Source organism: Botryllus schlosseri, chromosome 13 (genome assembly GCF_051294905.1).
Source record: "Botryllus schlosseri isolate E-star chromosome 13, Bs_hap1, whole genome shotgun sequence".
Taxonomy (NCBI): domain Eukaryota; kingdom Metazoa; phylum Chordata; class Ascidiacea; order Stolidobranchia; family Styelidae; genus Botryllus; species Botryllus schlosseri.
Genome location: NC_137248.1, coordinates 12872838 through 12888829, shown reverse-complemented (window position 1 = coordinate 12888829; position 15992 = coordinate 12872838). Strand labels below are relative to the sequence as shown.

At 41.7% G+C, this 15992-nt stretch overlaps 2 long non-coding RNA genes across 3 annotated transcripts; one reads left to right on the top strand and one right to left on the bottom strand.

The window, feature by feature from the left end:
* Positions 1 to 474: 474 nt before the first annotated feature.
* Positions 475 to 1354, top strand: LOC145453521 (uncharacterized). Its single transcript, XR_013919805.1, has 2 exons — positions 475 to 794; positions 856 to 1354. It is a non-coding gene; the product is annotated as an uncharacterized LOC145453521 (long non-coding RNA).
* A 6984-nt stretch (positions 1355 to 8338) lies between these two features.
* Positions 8339 to 15786, bottom strand: LOC145453520 (uncharacterized). Of its 2 annotated transcripts, none has more exons than XR_013919804.1 (3): positions 15101 to 15786; positions 14050 to 14117; positions 8339 to 8496 (listed from the first exon to the last, which is right to left on the bottom strand). It is a non-coding gene; the product is annotated as an uncharacterized LOC145453520 (long non-coding RNA). The 2 variants fall into 2 exon arrangements; XR_013919803.1 differs by lacking the exon at positions 8339 to 8496 and adding an exon at positions 13798 to 13978 and having other exon boundaries at positions 15101 to 15252.
* Positions 15787 to 15992: the final 206 nt, after the last annotated feature.

Genomic DNA, 15992 nt, shown 5'->3' with positions numbered 1-15992 from the left:
TCAGAATAACAAGAACCAAAATCCTAGTCAACGGAAAGCATTTAAGTCAAGTGAATATGTAGCAAAAAGGGATTTTCTTGTTTATGCAAATTACAATATCAGATATACCTATGTTTAAGCCAGGGCCGGCCAACCCGTGGCCCGCGGGCCACATGTGGCCCGCGAGAAGGTTTTGAGTGGTCCGCGAGGTAATTTCCGAAATTTCTAATATAATGGATTGCACAGATTTTAAGCTTGCAAGGCCAACCAAAATTTGATTAGTCTGGCCGCAATACTTGAGATGTGATGACTAGAATATCAGTTCCGACGCATTGACAGATCCATCAGTCATTCACATATTGGTATATCTTCGTACACTACAATAAAGCAGAATAATTTGCGATAGATAGATTTATCAAAGTATGTTTCAAGCCTCTTTAGAAATCAATTATTCTTTGAAAATTACCATATCGCAGGTGCGGCCAGAAATCCTGATCAGGATAAAAATGATTCCAATAACGGATCAAGACTCAATCTCTTGGTGATAATGAGGTAGTCTGCTCGATGGTTGGCAAAAATGTCCGTATCAAATTTATCATTGTTGTTGTTTTCTTGTCTCTTTGATAAGCTTCCCTGCTCACGAATTTCGTTGCTGTTTCTGCGGCATAAGAATATCTCCAGTTTTGCAGTAGCGGCATATCTTTTTCCAGCTAGTACAAGTGAAGCAATATTATCTGGAATGCAATATGGCTTTAAATGGCAGCTGTAGCTGAACTTGGTTGTCATATTCACAAGGCACACGAAATTATCCACAGGTTGCATTGTAGTGTCCATCTCATCACCTCTCGTACTCGAATAATATGTATTTTCTTTCAGCAAGACTATTTTTCTCTGCATCAATCGATCCAATGAGTATCAATCCAATCCGGCACCATTCGTCAAAGTATTATTCATTTTGACTACAATCTTTGGAAATATCTCAATGTCTGAAGCAAAGTGGAACATGACATGGTTGCTTCTCATGGACAGCCTGGCGTGCCGAAATCCCACAAGATAATGATTTGCACTTTTATTAAGATCCCTGAATCCTTTTCAATTTCCTCGCGGCTTTGGGTTGCTTTGCGGCTGTTTCAATACACGAACAATCTTTTCTTGAAAGTTAGAATGGACTATAATTTATAAAAAAAATGTTAACGATCCTGTAAAAAATTTATGCATTAGACATTTACAGAATGGGAATTTGTTATGTCACAGTTTTGCCAGTCAACTACAATTGAAATCAAGTTATTTATTCAATCCGTCAAGTATTTTCCGTACTGCCGCATATGCAATATATATGAGCAATGTGCATATTCAAGAGAGATTTTGCATTGGATGATTGTGGAGTTACATTGCTGGAAAAATAACCTGGGTAGCAGCACATACAATGCAAGTTGATGCTCATGCTCAGGTCATAAAGCGTGATGCAAATGGCGAAAAGTTATGAAGGTTATACATAAAAAACCATAGACGTACAACACACTATACAATGACGAAGGTTACAAAATCATTTCCTAACCTTTCAATGAATAAGACACCATAGAATGTTGCTCGCAAATGCATAAATCATCTATTTTGTACAATCCTTCCAGCTATCAATCTTAACGAGTACTCCATGTTAATTTTCAAGGTTTACAGGCAATTCATGGGGAACACCTCACAACAGGTAGTTCATATCAAAGAAGTGCCAAAACGTTTACAAGGTATATTTTGAATAAATGGGCATTGGTAGATGTTTTCGGACACCCCGGTGTGAAAGATTCAACTATTGAGAGAAGTACGACATATCACGCCAGGTCGATGTGAACAATACTAACTATGGAGTGATTATCCTAAATGTCATTCTAGTGCAGTGGTTCCCAACCTTTTTCGACTCATCGCCCACTTTTCAAGCTCAACGCCGATCATCGCCCCCCAAATTTTGTGAACCGAAAAACCGGTATACAAACAGTAATCACCGGCGGGTTGACTAAAAAAAAAAAGGCCAACTTTTCCGTTCCATGTCGAATTTTCCACTTTTGCAACTGAATTTTCGTGGGATGACTAAAAATAAAAAAAAAAGGTTATTTCTCTGACTTGACTCCAACATAGCCGTTTTAACTCGTCATTGCCCCCCTATCGCCCCCTCCGCTATTTTCGCCCCCCCCCCATCGCCTCCTTTGTCCATTTTCGCCATTTTCGCCCCCCCTAGACCGCCAAATCGCCCACGTTGGGAACCACTGTTCTAGTGCATTGTTTTGCCGATGGTATATTCTTTGGAACAATGCCGATTCTCATCATTGATGTGGATTCAACGGCCTGATCAAGTAAAAAGTTTTATATGTTAGCATTTTAGCAATCAGTACAATGATAGTTTTCGGTTAGTTCCGATTTTATATTATGAAGGTACAATCGCTATATTGGTACAATAGTTGCCAGTTAACTCGGCCCTTGGTGAATTCGGCCTCACAATATTACAATATATACTATCTAAAACAACTTAGTTGCTCACACAATTATCGTAATCAACCCTTCTCTTTTAAAAAATCAGGTGACGTAAATGCTGCCAGAAAAATTTCAAATCCTCTTTCAACAATCCTTCCAGGTTCTGCACATCTGTATTGACGCTCACCCACAGTATCTATAAATTCTTTAGGCTGTGTCGTACATGCATGGTTGCAACTGATGCTAAAATGCCTCGCAGCTAGTCTGTACTTTGATAAATGTGCATCGTTAAAAGTTGTATTGCATCCTATTATGCAGCACTGCCTCACTATGCTCAAGTAACCAACAAAAACTAAACCGATTGGGGAAAATCAGTGAATTAGTATGCCAGCAAGGCCGATCGCAGCACCCCACCACAGTCGACATACGCAATCCCGTTTCTGTACTCAAGCATATCCCGCGACGGACTGATTTCGCCGGGAAACTATCTTATAGCGTTAAGGGGCGTGGCAGTTTCCAATCATTGTATATATATCATTGATGGGAGCAAGGCGAAGACCCCGACACGTGTATTGGGATTCGCTGCAACTCCTGCAAAACTCGCGTGTCCCCGAGGACCAGCACCTTTTTTGCATTTACTGACGGTTTGAGTCGGGCAAACGTCAAACTCAGTTATCAGAAGGTGATGCAGATCATTTATCTCTGGTCGATGGGTAGATTAGGCGCTGATACAACGATATCACTCGGAATAGCTGAGTCAACCATTGTCGACTGGCGAAATTTCTGCCGCGAAATTTGCATTGCAGCTTTTCAGCGACGCGCGAAGTTGGGGAGAGTCGGGATCCTCGTGGAGATTGACGAATCCCTGCTTCGTGGCAAAAGGAAGGCGAACCGCGGCCGCTTGTTGTGCGGGGATCAACGGCCAGTGAGTAGCGTCGAGGTTGCTGACGATGATGACGTTGGGCGGACTTCCGGGGTAAGCGATGTTGGTAATAGCGATAGTGATGGGGGCTCTGGAGTTGGTTCGGATCTCAATGATGGTCCAGGACCAAGCGGAAATCCCAACATAGATGTTGGTACTGCAAGTCCGTCAACTCGTGATCGTCGTGGTCCTTGGGTTGTTGGAATGCGTCAAGTTTCAATTTCTATTGATTCTCGAAATAAACAACATCGGAAAGCCGGCGAGCTGAGGCTCTTCCCAGTACAACGGCGAGACAAGCGAACTCTTCATGACTTGATTCTCGCCGAAGTAGAACTGGGCACAATCATTCATACCGATGAATGGCGCGGCTATTATGGTCTGAGCAGTATCGGATATCATCACGATACTGTTAACCACACCGGTAACTTTGTGGCGCCAGTTACTGGGGCTCATACTCAGTGTATCGAGACATCGTGGGGTCCGCTTAAAAATAATATTCTACGTATGATGCGAGGGACGTCCCCGGAGTTGTTTCCCTCGCATTTAGCAGAGGCTTGGTTTCGGTCCCTTACTTTGGATCGATGGGAAGTGTATAATCTGTTGATTGAGACGATCGCCCTGGAATACCCAACGCACAGTGTCTGATAATCCTTCCCGAAAGAGCAAGAGAGCTTAGGCAAGTGAGAACCACTGGCTATACTCATCCAGTCTAAGGCGAGATAAGCTGACACTTAATGGCTTATTCTTGCCCAGAGTGAACTGGGTACAATCAGTAGCCCTTCTTTGATGGGCTACCCCTAATTTTTGGTGGCAATGTTGCAGGCCTTCCCGTGGCGCCACTGTTACGCTCGTTTCGATGAGCTACCGATTGCAACGCACATGTAGAAGTATCAGTGGAAGTAGCAAGCAGTGTTGGGATGACTCGAGTCATGACTTGACTCGAGTCAGACTCGAGTCACCTTTTTCGTATGACTTGACTTGACTCGAGTCACTTTGCAAAAATGACTTGACTTGACTTGACTCGACGCCTCAGAAATGCGGATTGACTCGTGACTCGCAGCAAAATTCACGAGTCAATTTCAAGTCATTAAGTAAACGGTGTCGAGTAAATCACCCTATATTATGTATGTTTTGGTTGTTAGCGATACGCCGGTGTCACTTGCGAGAGCAACCAGTCTTCAATAGTTATAAGTTTCACTGATCATCCCTTGTTACATCACAAATAAATTGACCGCTTACGAAACCATCACACCTACTTTGTCGTAGTAGCAGTAGATTTATCTAATCGCATCGTATCTCTGTTTCTTAGGATACTTAGTGGTAACATTGCGCAGTGCGCACCTTTAACAACACTCTTGTATGATTTAAATCGAACGAATATAGTTTATGTCTTTATATTCTCACAGAGGTGAAGGTGGGTAGTGCCTATTGTACCATATCAATTTGTTCAACTTCTCGAGGCTTCGTATTCGATCCTTTATATTGGCTGATAAAATCAGACTGTAGCATGTAGCTATGCAGTTACTCACATATTTTATTATCAGTTCTACGTGCGCGTGAGCTATGCAACACCTTTTTGCATGAATATTTAACTTTATAATCGTCATTTGATTCAAGATAAATGGCCAATTATTCTATCCTTCACACAGTTAGCACACAGTCACACAGTTGGGTCATCACATATACTTCGAAAATTCAATTTGACTCGAATCGTGACTTGATTCGTGACTTGACTTGACTTGACTCGACTTGACTCGAGTCACCTCCAAAAAACGAGTGACTTGACTTGACTCGAGTCACCCTTGAAAATCGATCGACTTGACTTGACTCGAGTCAAAATGTGCAATGACTCGAGATGACTCGTGACTCGAAGGTAGTGACTTGATCCCAACACTGGTAGCAAGTGGAAGTAGAGATGGAAGTAGCACGTGGAAGTTCAAATGGAAGTAGCACGTGGAACTAGAGCCTCAAAGCTCACAAAAGCACTTGGAGTTTATAAAAGAAGAATTGGTTATTATCAGTTGATATGGTGTGGCTGCTTTCAGTGTTGCCTGATATACTGTTGAGCGGCGAAATATATTTGAGTGCAACAAAAAAGTATAAGTATAAGGCAACACGCTGTTCCTATATGTGCTCGACGACTGTCAGATTGCCGGCTAAATTCTGTTCCACTGTTCAGGTTCCTCCGGCGCTTGCTGAACGCACTGTAAGGAAACAGTGTCGATTACGTCAAGTATTACTGGGAACTGCGGTAGCTGGTCAGCGCATCACAGCATGTTCAGTCTTTGCAATGTCCTTTGAAATATCCTGTGTTCGCAAAATACAAATCTTCTATGAATTTCAATGTGTATACAAGTATTCATTTAAAGAGGTTTCCGGGTATGATAGTGATGGACGAGGATTAATATGACAGGGTCATAGGAGTCACGGCTAATGGTCGACTTGTGAGGGCTGATCAGATGCTAAGTTTAAACGCCGAGACGGCCTACTACTTGAATAGTTTTAAGAACGTAAAAGCAGTTTTCCCAGCTTCATAAAACCACGAATGCATCAGGTTCAATTCAGCAAGTTGCTGTTGCAAATTATCGGTTAAACTCATGACGTCGCAACCACTGTTGCCTACGCGATCGACAGCATGCGTAGCGGTTTGGATTATATGCCAAGTTTCACTGAATGGGCGAAATAACTTCAGTAAAATCGGCTTGTATTCTGACTTGAATTGCACCATTCACCTTCTCCGGCTGCGATGTCTTCGGGACATACTACATCAAAGAACGGAGGTCGACAGTGAAAAGGTATTGTGTCGTTTTCACTTGTATGTCTTGAATACTTTAACCACGGATTCGTTCATAAATGCTTCGAGAAGGTTCATCTGTCGGAGAGGAGTAATCAAGCAATTGCGCTGTGACTGTGGGACCAATTTCGTCGGCGCTAGTAACGAGCTTGAAAGAGAATTGAAGGCGATGAATCAGAAAAGAATAAGTGAATTTCTGTTGTCGAATAATTGTGATTATTTCGAGTTCAAGTTTACGATACCGCATGCCAGTCACATGTCTGGATATGTCGAACGTCAAATTAGAACGATAAAATCTCCCTTGACCCATTGCTGAATAACTTCGGTCACATGCTCTGTGACGAGTCCTTCAGAACTTTCCTTTGTGAAGTTGAATGTATCGTTAACTCGCGACCATTAGATGTTTCAAGCATTAATGACCCTTCAGCTCCGGAACCTTTGACTCCGAATCACATTAACTTTGAAATCGAAAATTGTTCTGCCTCCACCGGGTGTGTTTCAAAAAGAGATTTTTATTTGAGACGCAGATGGCGCCGAGCCCAGTACATGGCCAACGAATTTTGGAATCGGTGGAGAAAATAGTACGTCCAATCTCTGCAACGTCGAAAAAAGTGGACACGCGTCGTGCCGAATCTGAAAGTCGGTGATGTCGTCTTGCTGTCGGAAGAAAATCTGCCACGAAACTACTGGAAACTGGGAAGAATCGACTCCGTTTATCCTTCAGATGATGGATTGGCGAGGAAAGCAAGGATACTCGTTGGACGAAGAGACTCTAACGGAAAACCTACGTATCTCGAAAGGCCAATACACAAACTGATATTACTGGTTGAGTCAGCCTCTCGGTCGATAAAAACAGAACAGTAGCCGCTATTTTCACTCTTCATGGATCTGTCTCATCTTTAATTAATATGACGGCAATTGTTGAATATTTGTGAGTTCTGTATGCTTATCGTACGTACGTATACGTGTCTTTAGTTCTTATTGTGCCATGTATTTGTGGGTCGATCCCCGACGATGGGAACCTTTATTGAACTTATTTGTTTGCGAAACCACAATTGCATCAAATTGCAGTTTCGGAGGAGCCATGTTACTGCAGTAATCTGCAGGGTTAGTGTAGTGATTATTGTCATCAGTTGATTAGGTACCCCGTGCTTTGTTCTCTATATATGTTGATTGGGCGCCGCTTCTAGTTTCGTTGGTACTATTGTGTTAGCTACTTCAAGTTGGTACGCTGTCAGTTGTTCTTTGTGTTCTATGTGGTCTCTAGTTATTGACATATGTTTCTATTGTTTAGGCTTGTCTTCCATTACCGCAGGCGACCACTATTTTAAAACCTAATTCCACGACTAACCTTATTTGCTGCATCTGGGACATTCATTTGTTACGTCGTTTATTCGAATATATTATTTCAACCTTCGTCAACGAATCATCATTTGTCAGGATCGGTCGTGGGATTTGAGTTCAATTAAAAGTGGTTTCAATAAATCTCATTACGTTAGGAGCGGTTACATCTATCCTTGTAAGCTCATTTCATATGTCATGCATGATATGTATTTGCAATCCAGAATCAAGGATTTGAATCGGAGGGGCTTAGAACTTCAAAGTATACTGAATTACGTAACCTTTTGTACAATTCCACTCTTTAGAACACATCTTACGGCACCCTTTTTGTCGATCTACAACGACCCGCGTAGAAACTTGTGCTGTCCGCTCCATTGGTATTTGATCTTACCGCACCCTTTTTGTCGATCTACAACGACCCGCGTAGAAACTTGTCGTGCTGTCCGCTCCATTGGTATTTGATTTAGCATATGGTCAAGTACGTTTGAGCCAAGCCCAAGTCAGTACGAAAAAGCTGTATAAGTGCATTGTCGCCATTGTACAAATGTACAGTGTACATGTACACGTAAATATGCATCTGAACAAGAGCGACCGTATTCTACTAGAATCTAACATCAACTTAAGTCATATCGAAGCACACCAGACATATGCAGGAAGTCCCGTGACTTTTAAAGGCCTACAATGCGTTACCATGGTCGCGTTTATGCATTAGTAGATTTGAAAATAGGGACGATCCTCAAATGTTACGACTACCGCTGAAAAGCCGAGGCTGCACCAGAACAATTGATGTTCACCAAACAAAAAAACTCCACTTTAATATGCATCCAACGCGCTTGAAATATGACATTTATTAAACATCAATATCGCATGAAATCAACTTTAAAATATGTCGCGTTTATTCGTAAGGACAATGTATGCGGACAGTACCGTCACTTCCAATCCAAATCATTAGATTTCGCTTCGTCCTGACGTTCGTTTTCCATCACTTCACCAACCCCTAAAAGAAACACAATTCCACTAATCACATTAGGCTATATCCCATGTTTCACGTTAGTACTTTAATACCTTCCAGGGCATTTAACGCATCCTCACTCTGTGAAAGTGCCTTACGTATATCTGCCCCTTCTCTGTCACCGTGAAATGAGAGGTAATGGTAATTTATGTAGTCCAATAGGTACGATCGAAGCTTTGACCGCATCGAACATCATTCAAAAGAGTCCTTGCCATCTCATCCGCGTAAGCGGTGTCATACAAAAGCCCGGAGGTGGGCCGTGCTACAAGTCGGCAAGTACGGAATAAAAAGTAATACGGTGGCATTATACAGAGGCATACACGGGGGAAATGACCACTGTGGTCGACAAACACCATAAATACCACAAAAAACAACAACCTGACGGGTCAGTGCAAAACCTGCTAAGCAGTATTTCCTACGGTTCAAGATGGGATAAAATTCACCATTCAAAAAAAATGTGCTGATCACATTAGTTTTAAGGGAGTGAAAAGAAAAAAATTGTTCGGTACGAAGTCGCAATACGATTAGGGCCGAAGCATATTGTCTGCGAGGAAGTATCTGGATCGGCTAACTCCGCTCGTTCTTAGTGATGTCACCTCTAATACGAATTTCCCAGGTGACAGAGTCGTTAGTATTGCTGGATTGATTAATGGAGACAGTAACAGGATCTCACGTCCTTGTGAAAATGTTGAAATGTTGTTTTCTGAACCATGATATACAACAGTGATTCGCAACCGCGGCCCCGATGGGCCGCATGCGGCCCCCAGCTAGCCTTCTTGAGGCCCCAAAAAATCTTAAGAAATCGAGTTATGACAAAAAATAAAATTTATATTCACAAATTACACTTGCTTGGCTTGGAGTCTGGAGTTTTTAATTAGGATTAATTTGGAGTATTTGGTTGTTATAAGGACGCCTACAACGAAAGACAAGATAAAGCTGCAACGACGACAACAACGACGACGACCGCCGACCGCTGCCAACTGCCGCCGACCGCCGCCAGCTATTGCCTGCCGCCGACCGCTGACCGCCGCCAGCTACTGCCTGCCGCCGACCGCCGACCGCCGCCAGCTGCTGCCTGCCGCCGACCACTGCCGACCACTGCCGACCGGTGTCGTTAAAATAGTATAGATCAGTGGTTCTCAACCTTTTTCGAAGGACCGGACCGGCAAAATTTCGAAAAATACTTGACGGACCGGTGGACTTTCAGAAATTGAAATCAACCGACAATTTGAAGTATGCTGCTTTTTTTTGCAAGTATATGGTGCTATAGAGTGACATTTTGAGAAGTTTGACCGAAATTGATGATGTTCATGATGGCATCCATGTGATTTTACGGCAGTGAGTCGGCTGAGTCGAAGTAAAATTGCCTTGCCCAGATAGATACACTTGCTACCGCCGAGAGTCCTTTACAGTCTTTCGCGCCGTAGGCCATGGATGTAACCGACCACGCCAACTGGAATAATATTCTTCTCTTCGACAATATCGAGAGAAGTGTTTCGGAGTCGAACCAAGCACCTTGTCGTGCTACCTTGCTCAATGCTTAGTGCCAACAACACCAGTCGTAGGCAACTCTAGCTACTACAGATACAATGTGTCGCACGAAAACACCTGACCACAGCTATACCTGGCCATCCACAAAACCGGGGCCCAAAACCACTTCGTCACCCAACCCCCCAAAAATGTTGGTCTTATTCCTCCTACAGCTAGATGGATTTTTTTCACCAGTACTCGCGAACACATCCATTCTACTCCGTCTATGCAGACAGTATATGCAGCCTAATCGCGCGAAGCGCGGAAATTTTTTATGATTCATGACCAAATCGGTCAATAATATTATTAATTGCGTACATATAGCTCTAATTTTTTTAAATCCTTCCAGAATTATCAGATTTTCCGGCAGAGCTGAGTAAGGCGTTGTCTTGGAAAATTTAGGACATGTCATCAGTATTAAACATATTCGGCGGGCGTGTTGGAATAATTACTTTGTTGTATGTCATTATTTCATGACGTACTGTCTGTTATATATAGTGAATAGATATTGATATCGCCCAATCGCACTAAACTAGAATACGCACACAATTCCATATTAGTATTTCTTCACTGGAAAATAACTGTACTCTGTGAAATGGTATTTGTCTTGCTGGGTACAGATTGTTAGGACAGCGAAATTCTGCGCCAGCCATTTAGGTGCCTATATGGACAATGTGGCACATATATATCGAAGTTTCGGTCAACAAAGGGCAGTCCTTTTCGGCCAAGGTGTTCTCTCTGCCGAATCTTAATCACACTTTTCCGAGTCCTATGTTCGCCTAAATTTCATTATGTGTTGGTGCATCGCAGCGCGGCAATGGCTGACGCTGGAATGCCTATTCCTATACATCATGCGTGTTTCTTGTGGGAAGGGCACCCAATAATCAAGGCATTTAGTGAGACTAAATCGGAAGAAGCGCGGTATAGATACGGTTCTGCACGAATTGAATAAATCGAAAACGAATGATCGTGCAAACTGCGCGGTTTGGCGAGTCAGCTCGTACCTTTCGCATCTTGAAAGCAAGGTATAAAATTGTAAAATACCTGGCAGACTGGCAGGAAGGTCGTCGCGGACCGGCGGTTGAGAACCACTGGTATAGATAACACTCGTCTACACGAGTTTTGCGCCAGGACTTCTTCGGGACAATTAATCCTAATTTGAGGGTGCTGAATACGAATCTGGCGTTATTTTTTCTCTATCGCATAACAGTTTTGAGATATTATATATGTTGAATATTTCTACTTTTTCGAGGAACTCATGTAGATTTTGGCTATTGCAGTACTTACTGAAGTGGTATTGTTTTACAACTACTTCAACATCTACCTGAACAGTATTTAGGATGAGCTAATTTGGTTTTTGTAAAGTGGAAATTAGTATATAATATTATTTATAATATTATATAATAATATTTGCACCACTATCAAGAGTTAAATTGTCATACGAAACTCGTGAAATAGCCTCTGAATCACGGTAACTGAATATATTTTTTCGAAGAAACTGGAGAAAAAGAATTAACATGATGAGTACAGGCGGAGAAGAGTGATTGTAAATTCTTTCATGATAAGCACTTTTTTCTTTGGAAAAGCAGACATATTGTTTTTTTTTTACTGTTTCAAAACTAGCTTAAAAGGTCACATATTTGGGTCAAGGACCGTAGTGGACAATTCCCTTCTACATAATATGCCAACAGTACAAAGTTTATTGTTTGCAAACTCTTACGTTTTGCGAAAGAGCAGTGTGCAGTCACAAAATGCATTAACCAATTAAGTCTGCAGGACAGATAGTTAACCCTTCTAATGGGGGTGGGGGGATCAGTGGTGACCCAAGTTCAAGTTCATCTCTCAATTTCTCCAAAGGTATATGTCGTAGCGGGCTGCTTTTGGTTTCTATGGAAAGCCAGCTATCTTCTGATTTATAGGATACCTAATTTCAAGGTATTAGGTATGACAATTTTCTAGTACCGACTTTCATACATGAGGAGTTCGGTCGAATATACGCATGCAGGAAAGAGGTGTTATTTCCAGATATTTTCCGAGTGGGAAATATAGTCATAAATTCTGGCAGAACATCAGAAGTCGACTTGTACGGTATTCTGCGCAATTTTTTACCGTTTCGAACATCAAACCTTGTTCTGGGGAGTTTTCTGAAGAGGTTAGTAAATTATGGTCACGCTTCGGTGATTTTCAGGAACACAGTCAAGTTCAAGTCCAAGTTCGTGACGGAATATGAGTCATAAACTGGTTTAATATGCCTGCAAATGGTTGGATATGACAAGAGAAAGTATATCACGTTGTTTCATGCCATTAACTGGGCGGTAGAGGTTCGATTCGATATTGATCTTGAACTTGACCATTATGACCACTCACTGACCACGCCCATATGTAAAGTTTTCATGTATTTTTGATTTTTCGATATCTGGCGAGCCGCGCGGTTTACGGCTACGATTGACGGCTTGTTCGAAACCAGGCAACGATGGCTATGCACTGAGACATGATTGTTGACTCTCTGACGCTATCCTGAGGGTCAGTCTTGAAAAATGAGAGAGAGAAAGAGATTTTTCAGAAAAAAAGTTTGGTTATTTAGACTTATAAAAAACCCTAGACATGTCATGGGGTGTCGATCGAGGCCGGAAATGGTAGAAGGCTATACTCCGCCCACTTCTGAACTGGATCAGCTCCGATTCAAGTATCGGTGGCGCCACGGTATGAATTTGAAAAGTGATGGTCAGTTCTGCAAAAATTGACCCCCAATTAAAAGAGATAAAGATGGACAACGTCGGGAACTAAATTAGGTACGGAGCTACCAATCACAATCTTTAAACGAAGAGTGGTATATGAAGATGATAAGTGCCACCGACTAAGAATAGTTGCATCCACATGAGGAATAATCGTTGGGTTGTAATTTTCACCTGAACAAGTGACACACAATGTGCAATGCTATAAGACAAATTGCGATGTGATGAACAGACAGGAGGATATCGAACGACACGCAGTTACGATCCTCTTTAGACTGTCATCCACCTCGGCCTAGAGTGCCCGATGTTAATGAACAGTAGTGCTTTTCGATGTTGATCTTTCTTGAAGCCACGGCCCTTTCCAGTTCTTTCCGTTCGTTGTGAGTGCTTTCTGAGGTATTTTTCTGGGCTCTTTTTTGTCGCCGTAACAACGGAGACGGCGGGGGAAGAGGAGCCCAGATGAACCTCCGACGGGAATCGAACCAACGCCGCCCGATTCGAACGCGCTTATCGTTACCGCTACGCTATCTCCCCCCCCCCCCCGCTAATATAAATTTGTTGGTTGAAAAGAGGTACTGATTGAAAGAAGATAGGGAACCACTGGATTCAATTTCACCAAAGACTCAGTTATTCTGTTTTTCAACAACCCAGATTTCATCATGATAGATCAGGGGTGGTCATTCTGGTCAACCTGCGGCTTTAGGAACACTGGAGGAACAAGCTTTATAAGTGATTTGCTACCATTTTACAGTGTGCACAAGCACACATAAATTTGCATCTGAACAAAATCGACCGTATTCTACTAAAATCCAACACCTACTTAAGCCATATAAAAGCACAACAGACACATACTGGCAGTCTCATCGCTTTTACCGCAGGCCTAAAATGCGTTACCATTCTCCCGTAGATGTATCACCAAACTTGAAAATAGGGACTATCCTTAGATGATACGACTACTGCTAAAAAGCCCAGGCTGCACCAGAACAATTGATGATCACCAAATATAAAATTCCTACTGGAATATGCATCCAACGCGGTTGAATTTATGAGATTTATAAAACAGCGATATTGCAAGAAATCAGCTCTCAATTACGTTGCACTTAATCGAACGTATAAAGTATGCGGACAGCGCCGTCACTGCCAATCCATATTATTCGCTTTCGCTTCGACCTGGCGTTCATTTTCCAGCGATTCACCAATATCTAAAACAAACACAATTCCCATACTAATGAGATTAGGCTGTATCCCATGTTTCACGCCAGTACTATAATACCTTCCATGGCATTTAACGCATCCGCACTCTGCGAAAGTTCCTTGCGTATATCTGCCCCTTTACTGTCACTGTGAAATGAGATGTAATGTTATTTGTGTTCTCCAATAGGTGCTATTAGGGTTGCATTTAAAACAAAAATCAATTGAAAACAAACACGTTTAAAACAAGGCCAGGATTTACAACTTTTTTTTCTATAAGCTATGACGTCACGAATATTCAATTGTGACGTCATAGTGGATTGACATTGACAATTGAAAACATAGGGTAAATAAAGTCTCTTTGACGAAATATCTGTACTGTTAATGTCGAACCGACTATTTTGAGGGTTTTAACCACCCTATATCGATATACGCCGCCTATATCGGGTGGGAATTGTCCATAGGCTCATACAACATGTTTTTCGGAAAGTATTTACACAATAATGGCATGATTTTACAACTTGAAAAAATTTAAAAAGAGCCTATATATCTAAAGCACTGTTTAACCCTAATGAATTGATATCTTGGTAAATTTGGGGTACGGGGCTTATCGAACGCCTTTTAATCTTAAGGATTGTACGTGTAACGTGCGTTAATTGATCAGAGAGGAGCAGACATGGCGGCGCCTGCATGACAATGCTGTCCTCAAATCCATATTGTCTTCGTCGTTATCGGCGAGTAATGGCTATGAAGTGACATTGCTGTCGTTAAACTACATTCCTTAAATACGATTTATTCCATGTATATGTGGATAAATGGGCGAATGATGTATCGATTCAGCAACCCGGCCCGCCAAGTACCTAATTTTCCTATATCCGGCCCGCCGACTGGAGAAGTTGCTGTTCGCGTTCACGCGGATCATTTGGGGGGTTCGCACTTCCCACCATCCCTAGTTGTCAAGTCAATGGAAGGTATCTAGGTCTGGCATTTTAACACTCCTTCGAAAACATTTGAGCACCAGTTAAAAACATTATATACTCTATTAATATTGATATTTCTCTGATAATGTTCTTGGACTCGAACGTATCACGGATCGCATGGTGATGCGTAGAAAACCTCAGATCTAGCCTTACCAAAAATGGAAATGGAAAAGGAACGCTTGAGCTGGTTGGAAGACAAAGACAGTGAACACTCCAAATATCAGTGCTTTCATCACGTTTCACTGGCGAATGTTTCTGTACTCATACAGGAATTAACTTCTGAAATTTAATAGGAACTTTATAATAACATCGAAACATGATTACCGGTGACGGTACGCAGTTGTGCATCCGCTACCAAGCAGGATATTAATCATTGATTTCTTTCTATTCGATAGCAATGTTCATAGATCTTCACAGTTAATGACAGCCACTGCTGCACTGTACTTTGCAAAATGGTATAACATTTATAGCCGAATACATCCAAACGTCGAATATATGCTTTTAAAGCATGAATGTACATTTGTACAATGGTTATAAAGTTATTACAAGTAGGCCTATATTTATCAAAGTTGTGAAGTTCATAATTACATTGAACGACATTCCATTTCTTCATACTGCATAACATCTAGATTTGACAAACAAATATCTAAGCATTATATGCAACTGCAAAATTCATATCATGTCTTATATCGACACTTTCATAACACTTCCTCAATAGTAATGAAGCAGCTTCAACTGCCAATACAAATATCATTTACCAATTGGGGAACTGGGGATACAACGATGTAAGTCCGTCGGAACAGCACGCATGATTTTATATATTGCAAGACTATGGCATTTGAATATAGTATCACGCTAGGAAATTACATGGCGAGTAATGGAGATTTACAGTAACTTAATAAGTATTGAAACACAATGGCGTTTCCATAATTCAATTTATATACACCACTAACAAATGTCGGGTAATATGGTTATTCAACTACGACAGCTTTCACATTCAGACAATGGTTCGAACCGCTTCAAACAGCGATATCAATGAACTGTA